The sequence below is a fragment of the Elephas maximus genome, chromosome 8, assembly GCF_024166365.1.
Source record: "Elephas maximus indicus isolate mEleMax1 chromosome 8, mEleMax1 primary haplotype, whole genome shotgun sequence".
NCBI lineage: Eukaryota > Metazoa > Chordata > Mammalia > Proboscidea > Elephantidae > Elephas > Elephas maximus.
In genome coordinates this window covers 100,984,024-101,002,819 of record NC_064826.1, presented here as the reverse complement: position 1 = coordinate 101,002,819, position 18,796 = coordinate 100,984,024, and positions in this window count along the sequence as shown.

Genomic DNA, 18,796 nt, shown 5'->3' with positions numbered 1-18,796 from the left:
CTGAAAATTCATTTCTCTCATGGATAAAGAAAGAGATTCACTTCCTTAATAAGAGCAGACCCCTCCTCCAGTGGAGCTTATTGGCTCTATTTTAACTATCTTGGCAGGTGGTGGCCTGGTTTTTAATTCCTTGGAACCTACAAATACACTCTCCACCCTGAAAGAGGCTCTTAGATCAAAATGTATTTCTTTAGAAAATTCACTGAGGAGAAGGAGGGAGGGGCAAGCCCACCACAAAGCTATGTACTTAAGCAGCCTCTTTCAAGCACCACTTAATGGCATTGACCTGAACCAAAGGGATCTGGATTTTGACGTCTGACGTGGCCACTCTGTAGCTCATAATCAAGGGCTGCCCAAGGGTGAGCTCCTGTGCCTCGGGGCTCTGAGTTAGTGTCAATTATTGAAGGAGTTTGGGGAGGAAGAGAGGAAATAGGAAGGGCAGGCTATTTCTATGAAGAGGAGAGAATTGATACCGGCACTGGAGTGGAAATTGTAATGAAGGAAGTGGCCATTTCAGTGGCAAGGCCATGATTAGAGGGAGTTCAGGCCGTGTGGAAAGTACTTGCAGCAAATGGAACTAGCGTCACTTACTGTTTTTGAAATTTATCAATAAAGGAGGGGGAAAGCCTCTATCAAAGGTTCTTATGTGTGTTGTCTACACTGGGTTTTGGAAACTGTAGCTGATGCCAAAAATTACCTGTTGGGTAATATTATGGGAAAACACTTTCACTGAACTATTCAGAAAAGTGTAATAATGCAGGGTAATGTTTAACAAATAAAAAATTATGGAATAAGAGCAAGGAACAGGCCTTGGGAAGCCACCCAGGGTGTCCTGGCCCTATTTGCCTTTTGAATCTGACGACATTTACCATATATAATGGGATCAGTTACATATATTTCTATACCTTCTGCCATTCTGAGAGCAACTTGAAGTTAGGGAATCTTGTAGTAGTCATTTTTACATTATCAGAAACCAACACTGGGCTTAATTAACCTTGATTAACATTTGCTGCCGCTACCTGTCTAATCTGTCAGTTTTATGGTGGCTTGTGTGTTGCTACGATGCTGGAAGCTATGCTTTGATAGTTCAAGTACCATCAGGGTCAGCTGTAGTGGACAGATGTCTACCAGCATCCAGACTAGGAAGAAAGAGTTGGCAATCTGCTTCCAAAGATTAGCCAATGAAAACCCTATGGATTGCAACAAAATATTGTCTGATATAGTGATGGAAAATGAGCCCCCCTAGGTTGGAAGGCACTCAAAATACACAGTGGCAGCAACAACGGACTCAAGCATACTAACGATGGTAAAGATGGTACAGGACCAGGCAATACTTCCTTCAGCTGTACACAGGGTCACCACAAATTGGAGCCAACTTGATGGCAACTAACAACAACAACATTGGTTGAGAAGCCATGAATCAAGTGTGTAAAATATTTTAGTATTGACCAACTGAATCCCTTTCGCACAATATATAATCATCAAGTGTGATGGTGGTGGACTAGTGGTAGTGGCGAGGGGTTGGCAAACTAGGACTTTTATTACTGCCTATCTGGAGTGACTTCAAGCTGGTTTAATTTGCTCCAGAGTTCCTGTGTAGTACAAATGGTTAACATACTCAGCTGCTAACTGGAAGGTTGGAGGTTCGAGCCCACCCAGATGTGCCTCAGAAGAAAGGCCTAGTGATTTACTTCAGAAAATGTAGCCACTGAAAGCCCTATGGGGCACGATTCTACTCTGACACACATGGGGTCACCATGAGTCAGAATCAACCTGATGGCAACTGGTGTATCAAATAAGTTGCTCCATCCAAGTTCAGAGGCAGTGGGCTTTCCTTCCTCCCCAAGAATGTCTTATACTCCATTTTAGGGGGCTTTTGTGTACCCTGGGTTGTCTATGCAGAGTTAGTTGAATGGGTACCTAGGAAATATCTGGACACAAAGAAGCAGCCTTCTTACCAGACATCCTGCAGGTAATATAGTCATCGCTGTCAAAGATTCTCACTGAGCCTAGCTGCAGGAAGACTAACAAAATTCTTCAGCAGAGGTGATCCAAAGCACTCCCCTGATGAAGCTAGCGAGGCCCACAGGCCCTGGCATTGGGCCCTATTCGTGGGGCTACATGCTGGAGCAGAACTGGGCAGCTTTGTTTTAGGCCTCTCCCAACTTTCTCCGACATCATATCCCCTCCATCTCTTGCTCCTCCCAGCTTAGGGATTCCTTTATGATCTTAGTGTCAGGAAGTTTTTTTTCTTATTCATCACACCTGCTTCATAGTCTCCTGAAGCCTAGGCAATTGAAAATGAAAAGCCAAGAGTTTACATGTCTCTGTGTGGTCCCTTTAGTGAGGAATGGGAGAAAACAGAAGGGATAAAAGAAATGATGGGGGAAAGGACATATGCATTAATACTTAAAACATTCTTATAACATATTGTCTTGTCACATATGTAATTGAACATCCCATTTTCCCATGGATTTATGAAGGGGGGCAGAAAATAGCCTTTAGTAATATTTTCAATATGAACGTAGGCATCTGATCTTTGCATTCACATCACCTATCTGCTTTACCATATTATCAGGATTCTTTCATGTGGCAAGTGAGAAAACCCAATTCAAAACAGCTTAAAGAAAAAGAAAACTGTATGGTCTCATACACCTCAGAAATATAAGATACATATAGAATTCTTCACAGCTTGACCCAGTTGCTCAAACATTGCCCCCAGCTCTTTGTCTATTGCCATCCCTCAGCAGAGCTTGGCTTCATTATTCAGTCAGGCTTTCTCCACACAAGCAAGATGGCTCCCAACAGCCACAGACTCACATCCTCACAGCTTGGCAATCCCAGTAGAAAGAAACCATCTTCCAAACTGATTTCAATGGAAATGTTTTGATCAGTACCCCATGGGTTAAGTGTTCTTACCTGGAAGAATTATATTCCAGGTGAAATGTGTTATAATTGGCCCAACTTTACCCTGGTGGCGTAGTAGTTAAGAGCTATAGCTGCCAACTAAAAGGTCAGCAGTTCGAATCCACCAGGCACTCCTTGGAAACCCCATGTGGCGGTTCTACTCTGTCCTATAGGGTGGCTGTGAGTCGGAATCTACTTAACAGCAACAGGTTGGGTTTTTTGGTTTTTAGTCAGATGCTCACTTCACAGAGTGAAAATAGTAAGGAAGTCATGTGATTGAGCCCCATTAGGACCACCAGGAGCTCAAAGGAAAAGAAGATAAAAAAATGTTCTGGGAAGGCAAAAACTAGAGTTATGCTAGCTCTTTCCTTATTCTTTTCTTATTGTCAAAAATTATAAGGTAGTGTTTTTCAAGTTGCAGGTTATGTCCCAATTTCAGTTCATGAAATCAACTTAATGGGTAGTGACCAGAATATTATAAATGAAATTGATAGGACAGGATAAGATAGCATGGAATAGAATGCAATGGAATGGAATGGGGAATAGAATAGCATGGCATAGAATAATAGAATAAAATAAAAAATGACATTGTGTATCGCGTATAGTAATAATAGCAAGTATTATTTAACCAAACTTCTGCTTCAAACGTGTGTGTAGGTATACATATGTGTGTAATGTGACTGGGTCATGATACCATGATATGGAATGAAGTTCTTACTGTGGGATGTAGTTAGTAAAAAAAAAAAAAAAAAAAAACAGCAACTGTGAGGTACACTGAGTTCACCCTCCTAGCGTTGAGATTTTCAACACTGAGAAGATGAAATTCATTACATTCCACACATGGAAAGATTTACTACTCCCATTAAAAAAAAAAATATTTGCTTTCCATATTTAATGATTTTATTCAAATATGTTTCTAAAGGCTTTGATCATGATAACAATGAACCAAAAAATTCCTGTGGTTCTAACAATAAGTGCTCGTGGTTTGCACGTTCTTGGCGCTGTAAACTTAGGAAACGGAACCTCAGAGACTATCACAGAACTGTTTGTGGAACAGTGGAAGTAGTCTGTAACAAAATGACTGTAAGGGCTGGAGGGGAAGAAGCATCAGAGTTGGGCGTCTTTAAGAAAACAGGCTGTCAATTTGTAAAGATTAAAAAAAAAAGACAAATGTTCCAAGCATTAGAGGTTATTTGAAGGCTGTTATTTTACAAGTTACTATGGATAGACTATTAGACACTGCAAGAAACTTGCTCAACTCAAGGTTGAAGTAAACTGTCTTACGTTTATGGAATAATGCCCTGGTGACTTAAAAGAATTCTGTTTTCTGAGGGTTCCTAACTTGCCAAGGACAGATGGACCATCCTACGTGTGGGAATATGTTATAGCTTCATGATGACTGGGTGTAGATAAACTGGAAGCTTGAGTTGCCTAAAATCACAACTGGAAAATACGTTTCCATGAAAAGAGGTTAATAGACAATTTTTCATAGCTGTTGTTAAGGTAATAACAAGGGATGGCACTTCTGAGGCCCGAAGTTTAAGCATCAAGTCTGGGAGTGAGGTCAGGGAGTCAGGGGGCACGGAGATTCTTCCAGATAAAGAGAACAGCATGTGCAAAGGCCCAGAAATCAGAGAGACTGCTGCACACAGGGCCTCCAAGTGATTTAGTATGGCTGGAAAACTCAGTAGAAGAGGAAGCAGTGGTATATGAGGCTGGAGAGGCAGGGAATATAAAGCAATTGAACTTCTTCCCCAAAGCAACAGAGAATCAATGCAGAGGAGTTTTACAATCATGTATGCTGTTTAAAATCTCACTCTAGCTGCGATGTGAATAAGGAAGTGGAGAGGGAACTAGAGCAGAGGCAGAGAGACCAGTTAGGAGTCTTTTGCCATGATTTAGGTGATGGTGGACAGTGAATTAAAATTGGAAAGCTGGAGAGAAGTGTGCAAACCGAGATGTTAACAGGTTGGACCAACAGAACTTGGTGACTTGTTGGGATCTGGAGGTAACTGAAGAAGATGTGTTAGGGCTGATTTCCAGTTTCCTGGCTTGAGCAATTGCATTTAAGGTGGTGTCAATCATGGAGAAATGAAACTCAAGAGGAGGAGATTTCAGAGAAGTGATAACACATTCAGTTCAGGATATATCCTCAAAAAGGGAGCGGTCAAGAATCTAAGAAAGACAAGCATTTATAATATGCAATCAAGTTGGATCTCTGAATTTTGTTGAAAATTCTCACACTATGCAGTTAGCTACTCTTAGGCAGGAACTATTTCTTAATTAATCTTTGCATTTATTTCTCTACCCTTACCAGCACTATTTGCTGTAGAGTCAATTCTAACTCATGGTGACCCCATGTATATCAGAATAGAACTGTGCTCCACAGGGCTTTCAATGGGTGGTTTTCCAGAAATAGATCTCCAGCACCTCTGGGTTGTAGAGGCTGTAACATCCCAAGTCTGTGGGTCAGGATAGAGACTGACCCACAAGGGCTGGCAAACCCAAGATCAGCAGGTCGGAAAGCAGGGCTTTCACTCACAGGCTGTAAAGATTGCTGCAGCCCAATATTGGCAGGCAAGACCGCAGGTAAACTGCTAACTCAAGTCCCAAGAACTGGAGGTCAGATGAACAGGAGCCAACTGCAGGATCCAGAATGAGCAATCCCCACCCCCACCCCACCCCCCGCCCCGCTAGAATGTCTGCCTACATTCAATGCAGACCATATGCCCAAGGATACTCCCCTTCAACAGACTGGCTCCTCACAGCAGATCCCATAATGGGGATGATCACATATCAGATTTCAACAGGGAAGTGACCACAACATCACACGACTGCCAAAACACTGAGAATCATGACCTAGCCAACTTGACACACAATCTTAACCATCACAACAAACAAGCAAGTGTGGGAACACACCAAGGAAAGGTGAGAGTGGCGATTATATGCATCATTCAAAGAGCAACGAATTCAGGCTTGTTTCTATCTATTCTGAGAGATCCCTCCTTAATCCCTTAGGGCTGGGAACCAAGACTGTTTCCCTGGTTACCAAAGCCCACTTACCAGAGAGAATGTCAAGGAAATATGGCAAAGATTGTTTAGTGGAAAAAGCCAATGTGTGTGTGTGTACATACCAGTTAGGGGTCTTTTGACTACAAACATCAGAAAACTAATTTGAACTTGTTTCAACAAAAAAGCTTCCTGGGATATCCCGCAGGATCTATGAGTCGGGAATAGTTTGACTTATTTCAGTCTTAATTCTAGAAATCCAGGAAAGGGAGTAATTGCCCTAGACAAAAATCAATTAACTGTATCTAGGATGGGGAAGGACTTCGTAGGCATCATGTTGGTGGTGGCCAGGTGCAAGGGTTGCTTAGGAGGCAAATCCTAGGAAAAGAGAGCTGGGCAAACAGTCCAATAAATATCTACTATGATATATGCAGTACGTTAAGAGGGAACTTCCAGAAATTCAACCAGATTCGGAAGAAGACGTGGAACAAGGGATATCATTGCTGATGTCAGATGGATCTTGGCTGAAAGCAGAGAATACCAGAAAGATGTTTACCTGTGTTTTATTGATATGCAAAGGTTTTTGATTGTGTGGATCATAACAAATTATGGATAACATTGGGAAAAATGGGAATTCCAGAACACTTAATTGTGCTCATGAGGAACCTGTACATGGATCAAGAGGTAGTCCTTCAAACAGAAAAAGGGGATATTGCCTGGTTTAAAGTCAGGAATGGTGTGCATCAAGGTTGCATTCTTTCTCCGTACTTATTCAATCTGTATGCTGAGCAAATAATCTGAGAAGCTGTATTATATGAAGAAGAATGGGGTATCAGGATTGGAGGAAGGCTCATGAACAACCTGCATTATGCAGATGATACAACTTTGCTTGCTGAGAGTGAAGAGGACTTGATGCACTTACTGAAGAAGATCAAAGATCACAGCCTTCAGCATGGATTACACCTCAATATAAAGAAAACTAAAATCTTCACAACTGGACCAATAAGCAACATTTTGATAAACTGAAAAAAGACTGAAGTTGTCAAGGTTTTCATTTTACTTGGATCCACAATCAACACCCATGGAAGCCAAACCCGGTGAAAACCCACAGTCAAGAAATCAAACAATGTACTGCATTGGCCAAATCTGCTGCAAAAGGCCTCATTAAAGTATTAAAAAACAAAGAAATCACCGTGAAGGCTAAGGTGTGCCTGACCCAATCTATGGTGTTTTCAGTCTCCTCATATGCATGTGAAAGCTGGACAGTGAATAAGGAAGGCCAAAGGAGAATAGACGCCTTAGAATTAAGGTGTTGGTGAAGAATATTAAATATACCCTGGACTGCCAAAAGAATGAACAAATCTGTCTCGGAAGAAGTACAGCCAGAATGCTCTTTAGAAGCAAGGATGGAGAGACTTTGTCTTACATGCTTTGGACATGTTATCAGAAGGGACCAGTCCCTGGAGAAGGACATCATGCTTGGTAAAATAGAGGGTCAGCAAAAAAGAGGAAGACCCTCAACAAGATAGACTGACACAGTGGCTACAACAATGGGCTCAAGCATGAAAACGATTGTGAGGATGGCTCAGGATACGGCAGTGTTTCCTTCTTTTGTACACAGGGTCGCTATGAGTCTAAACTGACTTGACAGCACCTAACAACAACAGCAACACAATATATCATAAATACTTAAACAGCCTTTCTGGGCCATTAAACCAAACCAAACCCATTGCCACTGAGTTGATTCTGACTCATAGCGACCCTATAGGACAGAGTAGAACTGCCCCACAGAGTTTCCAAGGAGTGCCTGGCGGATTTGAACTGCCGACCTCTTGGTTAGCAGTAGCACTTAAGCACTATGCCACCAGGGTATCCTCTGGGCCATTGGGCCATCTCAATTACAACCAATAGACCTGGGATGGGGAACATCAGGACCAGCTTTTGTAGAGACCAACCAAAACCAAACCCATTGCCATCGAGTTGATTCCAACTCATAGTGACCCTATAAGACAGAGAACTGCCCCACAGAGTTTCCAAGAAGCAGCTGGTGGATTTGAACTGCCGGCCTTCTGGTTAGAGCCATAGAAGAAGAAAACCAAGCCCTACTATCAATTGATATAAATTATGGACTATTCTCTCTCTGCTGTAGAGAATAGCCCATAATTTATATCAATTGATAGTAGGGCATGGTTTTCTTCTTCTATGGCCAATTCTATCATAAAGATCTTTCCCTTTTCTCCTTTCCACTGGCCTCCGGCAATTATAAGCATTGAAATACAAAAAAAAGAGGGGGATCTCCAGACTTAGGTAAGGGAGAAAGGATGGCAATAGGGAAGGAGCAGCAAGGCCAAAACATGCTAGTTTGGAGGAGGATCTGCAAGAACCAGAGTGAGGGAAGGTGAGGAAGGGAAGACAGTTTCAGATGATCTTGGGTGTGTGTATGGTAGGAGGCAGGGAGATTCCTTCAGTACTTTCCAGCTTTTTATGTCAAACAGTGAATTCATGCTATATCAACTAGAGATATCAGGCCTTGGGTTCTGGTACTGTCACAAAATCATGCTGGGGCCTAAGGCAATGGTTTTTCTCCAGTAGCTGTCAAACCAGATAGAAATATCATGTGGGAGTCTTACAAGGATTACCTAAAGATGCAGGTCTACCCTCACTTTAGCGTGCAATGTTATTTGACATGTTAATTTTTTGAACCTTCTCCTTTCCTGTATTCTCCTTGAAATGTTCCCTTTTTAAGGGAACTAAGTCTACCTATTCAGCTAGACAATGAATAAGGAAGACTGAAGAAGAATTGATGCCTTTGAATTATGGTGTTGGTGAAGAATATTGAACATACCATGGACTGTCAGAAGAACAAACAAACCTGTCTTGGAAGAAGTACAGCCAGAATCCTCCTTAGAAGCAAGGATGGCGACACTTCATCTCACATACTTTGGACACATTATCAGGAAGGACAAGTCCCTGGAGAAGGACATCATGCTTGGTAAAATAGGGGGTCAAGGAAAAAGAGGGAGACCCTTAAGGAGTTGGATTGGCACAGTGGCTGCAACAATGGGCTCTAGCATAGAAAGGATTGTGAAGATGGTGCAGCACCAGGCAGTTTTGTTCTGTTGTACACAGGGTCACTATATGTTGGAACTGACTCAATGGCATCTAACAACAACAATAACAACAGGTCTATCTAGTAGGGGTTAAAGCCATTTCTCTTCTTAAAACAGTGATCAAATGCCATTAAACCTCATTTCTGAGTGAGGTGCTTATAATTAACATTGCATTGCCAGAAGAAAACAATGCCATACATTCCCAGTTGATATATCCTAGCCTAGCTAGTCCAGTGAGTGACTGGAATACTGCAGAAACACAGTACAGTGCAAATAAAACCTTTTGGTGATTAAGTTTTTTTTTTCATGCACTAATAATTTTTAAGGTAAGCATAAAACTATTAAACTAGCATCATAATGTTTTTATTTTATTTAAGCACTCATACTGCAATGATGATGTTTTCTACTGTTTTTCATAACATGTATAGCTTGGACTGTATTTTGGGTTAAACAGCCTTCAAAAAATTTTTTTTTTTTTTTTATGGGCTAGCCAGGAAGCATTTATATTATTATTTATGCTAAAAAAGTGAAAATTTTCAATCAGTTAACATATTAGCTACATCAGATTTTGGAATACAGTTTGGGGACTCCCCTTGTTTTCATTCAGTCCAGCCAGCCCTTCCTCCTCCTCCATTTCTCTCTTCCTGTTCTTTTCAATTTTTAGAACTCAAGATATGTGGAAGGGAAAGGCTCGTGTTTCCACAAACACACCTTGAAATTGAACTCTTGCTGAAAAATGGACCTTGTTTCACAAGATTTCACTGGCAGAATGTGTTTAAGTATTTTGTTTCAAAATTTTGATTGAAAATGAAAGATTCTCTATGAAATAATACATTTTCTTGGCACAGCTAAACACCTGGATTCTGAACAGATTGAATTTATGCTTTAAGTTAAAAGATTAGTTTTGTGCCTTTCTGTCAAAAATATGAAAGAAGTTCAGTAAGTGGATTGCACATACAGTCTGTGTCTGGGGAAAACCCAAACAGATGGTCTTGGTGATATTTGTTAGAAAGACATGTCATAAAAACCAATGGATGAATAAAGTATTTTATAAATTATTCCAAATTACCACATCAGAGTATTCAAAAGGTTTATTATTATTATTTTTCTCTTGATGCTTCCAAAGAACTTCTAAGATACTTTCAAATGTCCTCTGACCAGGCCGTTCCCCTTCTATCATATTTCTAAGGAAATATTTATATATTGACAAGTGCAAAACAATGCAATGTTCATCACCATATGTTTTACGGTGATAAAACCAAAACAACCTAAATATTCAAAGTGAGAGATTGGTTACATAAATTACGGTAATCAGCACAATGGAAGACAATATAAGCTTAAATGGATTCTATAGCCCTATATTAACTTATGTGTAATTACTTTGTCATGCATTAATAAGTTTTAAAACGCACCATTGAATTGTAGCATATGATCCAAAATATGTTTAAAACTCAAATATGTAAGTAGTTCCTTGTATATACACCTTAGGAAAAAATACGGAAAATACCCCCTACAAATATTACAGTGAGCCAAAAAAAGCACCGTTGTAGGATCTCTTCTCTCTCCTATTCACTATTGAGTAATATGGGACAGACCACTTACATGTTACCTTTCTCTTTCTGCAAAGGGATTAATCTCCATTCTCTTTAGAAATTCATAAATGTGAATAATTAACGTACATAAGGCAATGATTACTTATGGGAAATTACTATAGAAAAGGGTTGTTGTTGTCAGTTGCTTCAAGTCAATTCTGACTCATGCTGCCCCCAAGAGTGCAGAGCGGAAAACCTTCACAGGCTGTGACGTTTCAGAAGCAGATGGTCAGGCCTTACTTTTGAGGCACCTTTGGGTGAGTTTGAACCACAAACCTTCCAGTTAGTAGTCCAGTGCACCACCATTTGTACCACCCAGGAACTCCTTATAGAAAAATGTAGTGGGTAAGATTTTCCATCCTTGTTATGGGCAAGATATAACTCTATGCTCTTTATAATTGTACAAAAAAATCACATTTTTTAGGCCACATTCTTCCCTTACCTGGAAGAGAAACCTCTGATAGCCCCCGCATAGGAGTTTCTTTAAGGGACCAGGTTAAAGACCACTTTGCGTATTCCCAAAACTCCACCTCTCCTTCCTACAAAAACAAGTAAGGTGTGAGAGTGGTCATGAGCCTGGAGAGGAGACTGTAGTATTAGTTCTATGGATACCCAAGTGCAACACAACAATAATAAAAACAACCATGTCCCAACCTTCTGCTAAAAGCTTTCCATACATTTTCTCACTTATTTTTCACAACCACCCTGGGAGGAAGGTGCTATTAGCCCATTTAATAGTTGAGAATACTGGAGTTCAGAAAAGTTAACTTGCCCAAAACTGTACCCTAAATGGCATAGAATCAGACGCGAATCCTGATCTGATTTCCAAGTTCTTAAACATTACACAGGAGTCCCTGGGTAGTGCTAATGGTTAAGCACTTTATTACTAAATGAAAGGTTGGAGGTTCAAAACCATGCAGAGGCATCTCGGAAGAAAAGCCTGGTGATCTACTTCTGAAAAATCAGCCATTGAAAACTCTATGGAGCACAGTTCTGCTCAACACACATGGGAGTGGCATGAGTCAGAATTGACGCAAATGTAACTTTTTCTTTAATATTACACTGAACTGTAAAGTGCCAAAGCCGTATATTTCCAAGATCTTAGTCTATAAATACTTAAAATATAAAAAGTTTATTCTTCTCACACACATGCAATCTCCTTTCTCTGTTTCTCCAGTGTGCAGGTAGGACAATGATAACTGGGTCATACGCAATAAGTGAAGGCTTTAGGGTCATGGGAAACCCTAGTGGCATAAAAAAAAAAAAAGTGGCATAGTGGTTAACAACTACAGCTGCTAACCAAAAGGTCAGCAGCTCGAATCCACCAAGTGCTCTTTGGAAACTCTACGGGGCAGTTCTACTCTATCCTATAGGGTCGTTATGAGTCAGAATCGACTTGATGGCAATGGGCTTGGTTTTACAGTCATGTCATACCTATTCCCCAAAATCCCCAATGACTCTCTACAACTGTATTCATTAGGACCAAGTCTGGCGACATGTAAGAGACAATCCAAAACAACAAAATGAGTTATTCTTTCATTCAAAATAAGTCAGAAAGTAAGCAGTTCAGAGTGAACATAATGGCTTCAAAAAGTCATCAGAAACCCAGGCTCCTTCTGTCTTCCTGGTTCATCCTTAGCATTTGATATTCATCCTCAAGGTCACCTCATGGATCTAGCTGGTTGCTGGAGGATCTAGTTGCAGGAAGGGTAAAAGGGATATCCCCAACTGTCTGTCCTTCCTTTTAGAAACTTTCCTGGAAGGTATATGTAACACTTCCATTTATATACCACTGACCAGAACTTAATCACATACCCACAACTAGCTGCAGTAGAGGTCAGGGAATGCGGTCTTTTATTTATCTAAGCAAATTGGTGTCTCCAGTATTATAGGAGTTCTACTTACTAAGTAGAGGTTAACAGATATTAAGTGGGCAATTAGCAGTGGAATTAAGCACAAATTTATGCCAGGTATCCACAGACTCTAGCAACAGCCTACTTAATTAGTTTTATGTATTTGACTTTTTGGATGTTTTTTTCTACATCTTATATCTCTTCTCACACTGTTCCCTCAACATACAACATTTTCCCCTTCCTCTCCTTTCTACTGTTAGTCTCTTACCCATACTTTAAGGACCGCTTGATGCACTACTTCCTCCGTGAAGTCATTTCTGATCTTTCCAACAAAATTTGATCACTTCTACCTTTCAGTCCTCACACAACTGCTGACTTGAACTTCCCCACGTACCACCTTCCTCTTGTCATTTCACTTCTCTAAACCTTTCAATGTCTCTTTATTTTCTAATACAACTGCTCTCAAACTTATTCAGGTTCCAGGGCACCAAGAAAACCTAGGTCTTTGGGAAATACCATGAAATCAAAATATGTTAAATTAATCAATTGATTTTAGTCTACAAATAATTATTGATCTGCTATTGTGTGCCAGATGCTGTGCTAGGCATTGGGCACACGTTTATTTAAAAAATAGAGCTGTCAAAGCAAGCATTTATTTTCTTTCTGATTCTTTTTTATTAGAATTTACTATTTTTAAAAATGTATTTTTGTCTCTCAGTGCTTGTTTGTAGTTAAACGATAGCAAAACTCAAAGATTCGGAGAAAGCATGTGCAAGAAAAGCCCTAAATGGAATCTTTGTCTCACTAATTATTTTTTTCAGTGTACTGGAAAAATGCTGTTACTATTTCATTTAGTAATAAAATCCCTTGGTCCAAATCAGGTACATTAGTTTCACAGAAGTCTAGCAAGAGTCTAAATTCTACATGCTTAAATGTTCAGTCAAATTTATATATTTCCAATGACTCTCTTCCAGGTCACATTTTCCCTTTATTGTATAGTCCCCTGGACTTCAAATATCAATTGCATGCTGAATATCTCAGTATAAGCATCTCCAGCATCAGACTCTTCTCTTAGCTTTAAAACCACATAGCCAACTGCTTGCTAGATAATTCTTTTTTCAAGCCAATAAGAAAAAGATCAATTTTCCAACAGAAAATGGCTAAAGATCAAGAGTAGGAAATGCAGAAAAGAACTGAAAATGGCCAGTAAATTTATGGAAAATATTAACACATCAGAAATCAAAGAAAAACAAATTAAAACAATAAGTGAAATACTATTTCCCCCCAACTGAATTGAAGAATTTTTTTAAAATGCTAATATCTGGCATTTCATGGTAGAAGAATATAGAGCTGTCATATATAGCTCATGGAGTATAAACTGGTACCACCTTTCATTAGAGCATCTAACAAAATTTACATATAAGATGTTAGATACACTCTAAGTATACAATAAAAAAGAGTTGATTTTGTAAACTATGGTATTTTCATAGAATCCAATTATAATGTATACCATTAAAATCATGTTTTAGAACAATATTTTATGAGGTTCTTGGAAAATTATCCAGAAATACGATTAATTGAAGAAAGCAGATGGAGAAACTTCCTGATACAATTTTTGTTAAAAAACAAACAAAAAAGAACTTTAAGTCAACACAGAGCAGGAAAAGGGAAGGAGGGAAAGGAGAGAGGGACACAATGAGAGAGAAAAAGAGAGAAGAGAAAGATCTAGATGGAGGAATTATGGTTGGCTTTTGAATTCTGTTTTACACTATACATATTTTTTATTTCCCACTTACCTATAATGAACATGCATGATTTTTATAATTAGAAAAATGTCCTTTAAAAAATCCAGTGTAGTTGTTCAGGAAACCTCCAGTAAAGTGTATCTTAAAATGACATTTAGAATATTAGAAGGTAAAAATTTTTAGTAGGTTCAGTTTTTTCAAAAACTAAGCTGTAAAACAAGCTGAAGCTTGCCGAAATTGCTAAGGATAACATAAATATTATTTTAACTATTTGGGAGAGGAAATTAATTAAAGAAAAAAAAATTATTGCTTGGAGTCAGTAGTGTTTTTGTTAGGTGCTGTTGAGTCGATTCCGACTCATAGCGACACTGTGTACAACATATAGAGCTATGTACAACAGAACAAAACACTACCCAGTCCTGCACCATCCTCACAATCACTGCTATGTTTGAGCCCATTTTTGCAGCCACTGTGTCAATCTATCCATCTCCTTGAGGGTCTTCCTCTTTTTTCGCTGACCCTCTATTTTACCAAGTATGATGTCCTTCACAATGTCAGTAGTGTAATGTGGTGTAATTTTGCTTGTCACTGGCAGTCAAGAAAGACCTTTAGACTGAAAAAGGCTGCAATCTAAGGAGTGGGAACTAAAGATTGGAAAAAGAATCTGTAAAGCACTGCCTAATTAGAAGGGCTAGAGGGTTTTTTTTTTTTTTTTTTACTTCTTTTCACTTTGCTAATTTTCCAAGCTTCATTAAATTAGAAATACTATTTTTATAATGGAAAATATAGAAGTGATTTCTATTATTTAATAGAAGGAAATAAGGTTATTATTATAAATAAACTGGCTACAATTTATTGAGTCAGTAAACTGTTCCACATCTATGCAATGACCTTATAAGACAGATTTTAAGCCAGTGAACCACTCAACAAATAAAAGGTATTATGGACTGAATTGTTCCCCTCAAAATATGCACTGGAATCCTCACCCCTATACCTGTAGATACAATCCTATTTGGGAACTGGGTTTTCTTTATTATGTTAATGAGGCCACATTCCTGCAGAGTGTGTCTTCAACCCAATGATTTTAACCAGTTGCCATCAAGTCGATACCAGTTCATGGCAACCCTATTTAGAGGTTAGAGTAGAAACCCATAGGGTTTCCAAGGAGCAGCTGGTGGATTTGAACTGTCGATCTTTTGGTTAGCAGCTGAGCTCTTAATCACTGATACAAAGGGCAGATTAGACACAGAGGGAAGCAAGCACAAATGTGGGAAGGACAGGAGCCATGTGAAGGTCTGTAACCCACCCTGAGCTACAGAAGCCGAAATAAGTGTCCTATCCCAGAACCGGCAGATAGAGAGCCTTCCCTCAGATCCAGTGCCCTGAATTCAGACTTCTAGCATCCTGAACTGTAAGAAACAAATTTGTGTTCTTTAAAACCACCCCCTTGTGGTATCTGTTACAAGCAATAAAAAAACTAAGATTTAACGTATTAGGTCTGGTTTCTAAAGTCTATTAACATTATTAGGTGCTGTAGACTGAGAATGAGAAGTTGAATTGTACCTTTACTTCCCTTGTTTGAAGATAGGTTGGGAAGGTGAGCTGATGATGTGCAAGAAAGAAGCAAATGATCTGCCATTGAAACAAAGACTGTTTGGCTGAACACTTCTCAGACTTTAATGTATGTACACATCACCTTGGAATATTATTAAAATCCAGATTCTGGATCAGTAGGTTTGTGCAGCAGCTCAAAATTCTTCATTTCTAATAAGCTCAGGTGTTGCCAACGTTGCTGGTCTGTGGACCACACTTTGAGCAGTGGGAAGCTAGAGAACCTTCGAGATGAGGGAGCCCCAAAACTCTCAGTTTACACAAAGGAGTTTCTTCCTCTACTTCATCTTTCCATGCCTGTGCCTTTTCACCTTTCTTGTCTGTCCAAAGGAAATAATGGATCCGATGCTCATCATAAATTATTCTAGTGAGGACACGACACTGAACTGGGAACAGACTTGGGGAATGCTGAGTCTCAGAAGCCAGCGAGTGGAGGAGCACCGCTTCTCTCTTCAGTAAACGCTGGCTACTTCTTCAGTCAGGCCCATGAGGCTCTCTTTGAAGAAGAGAAAGAGATGTGACATTCTTCATCCCAGAAGAGTAGAGAGATTAGGAAGGCTTGGCTGCCACACTGTGCATTTCCCTCCCAGGGGTCCCCCAGTAGAATCTGTGTGGCAGATGAGAGGGAGTGGTCCTTTAGGGAAATTTGTGGAGAAGACTCATCCAGCATATGAACCTTGGGAGCTCCAGTCTCCAAGAAAAGAAAAGATAGCAAATTCAGCAATGAAATCAGGGAGCAGCAAACCCAGTATGGGGCTAATTGGGCTCTCAGAAAACCCCTCCTATAAAGGCTTCCAGCCAGCCCTACCCCTAATCCTACCATCAGCACAGGGCCCGGGACAGTGGTCTGGGAGAAGTCTCAGCACAGCTGGCCTCAGAAACCAGGAGGGGCTAAGAGGGTGACTATTAGTCCAGAAGGAGAGAGAAGCCAGGACCTCCCTGGATTGTGAATTCCTTAGAATTCTGAGGACTGTTTTTTAGGAAAGAAAAAGAGAACATAGGGAAGAAAAAGAATAAGATCTTTTTCCAGAATTCATTGGTGATTTTCCAAATACATAGCCACTCTTTCTCTGGAGTGGTTGCCTGACTTCTTCTTACCAAAGTAAAATTGGAAAATAAAACAAAAACACCTATGGGGGATGAATGGTGGTTATAATCCTCTATTTTCCAATCCTATTCCTGATGGTATCTGTGTTTCACTAAAGCAAAAAAGATTGCCAACTTGGAGAGGCTGTTGTCCTAGATGTGGGAGACAATGGTGTTCAGTGATAGAATTCTCCCCTTCCATGCAGGAGACCCAGGTTTGTTTCCTGGCTAATGCAACTCATGTGCAGCCACCACCCATCTGTCCGTGGAGGCTTGTGTGTTGCTATAATGCTGAATAGATTTCAGTGGAGCTTCCAGACTAAGATGGACTAGGAAAAAGGGCCTGGTGATCTATTTCCAAAAATCCGCCAGTGAAAACCCTATGGATCACAATGGTCTGACCTGTAATCGATCATGGAGATGGCATGGGACTGGGCAGTGTTTTGTTTCATTGTGCAGGGGGCCACCATGAGTCATGGGCCAACTTGATGGCAGCTAACAACAACTTAGTCTTAGAGGTTTATGTGTCAGTCTAGCTAATAATAGAAGGAGGATAGATTATAGTTTGAGAAGATGTCAGAAAAGTAGAGAGATAGGCTTATGTCTATGTGGAGATTGTACTGAGGGCATCTACAGCCTCTTGGGTCTGCATAGGTTATTTCTGGGACTTGAATTCTGTCATGAGCAATGTTTGGTCCTGGATGCCTTGAGAGAAAAGACCTTAGAAACACTTGGACTGGAAAGGCCTATACTTAGGGCGTTGGCTACTTGGCTATGGATATCAACATGTCTTGGAGCTGGTCTTTTTTTCACTCCCTGTGGCTATCTGAGTGGTGAGCAGACTGGAAGAGGGATCTTACCAAAGTGTGGAGAAAAAGAATGGAGTTAAGGCTGTCTAGGCCTTGGGGAGAAAACCATTATCTCAGAGGTGACTTCAGTCACCTCAGCTTCTGGGCCTTTGAGGGGTTAACCAGGTCTATGACTTCCTAGTAAGTCAGAGTCAATGCAGTATAGAGGATCAAAAAGTGCATGGAGGCACCCACCACATGCTGACATTTGCTACACCCTCCTCTGCACACATGAGGTCACCATAAGTTGGAATCACCACGAATCAGAATCACCCCGAGTTGGAATTGACTAGATGGCAACTACCAGCAACAACACCAGCTGCTAGTTAGCAGCTACTGGAGATGAGTGGGGGGGGGGGGGGGAGCCTGTCATTGGACAAGATTCTGCATATTCCTGAGGGTCATGAAAGAGAGCTCATAATACCCAGAAACGCTGGGAGAGGATCAGGCATTCTAAAGGATGAAAGTAATACAGTGGTTTTATAGATTCTTCCACTGACATATATTTAAGCCAGGATAAGTTTATATTCTGTTTGCCAATATTTACCTATAAAATAGTTTTAACAAATAATTTAATTAAATGACAGATTTTTTTTTTTTTATTTTAATGCCCAGATTCCAGAATACGATGTCACCTTGAAGTAGCAAGCAATGGAAGTAAATAAATATTTGTTGGAGTATGAGTATCTCATTGGCTGTCTTCTACACAGATTGCTTTATATGCACTTAGTATAGTACTTCAAAGGCAAGAAGACTTTTAGACTAAGCTGTGTTAGGCATTAAACCAAAAAAAAAAAAAAAAAAAAAAAGTTGCCCTGTAGTAGATTTAGACTCATAGCAACCCTACAGAACAGAGTAGAACTGCCCCATGGGGTTTCCAAGGATTTAAATCTTCACTGCCTAACCTTTGGTTGACAGCTGAGCACTTAACCACTGTGCCACCAGGGCACCTTCTTTAGGCATTAAAACCAAAAAAATCTAACCCATTGCCATGGAGTCAAGAGCCAACTTGTAATCCTTGCTCTGCCACTTACT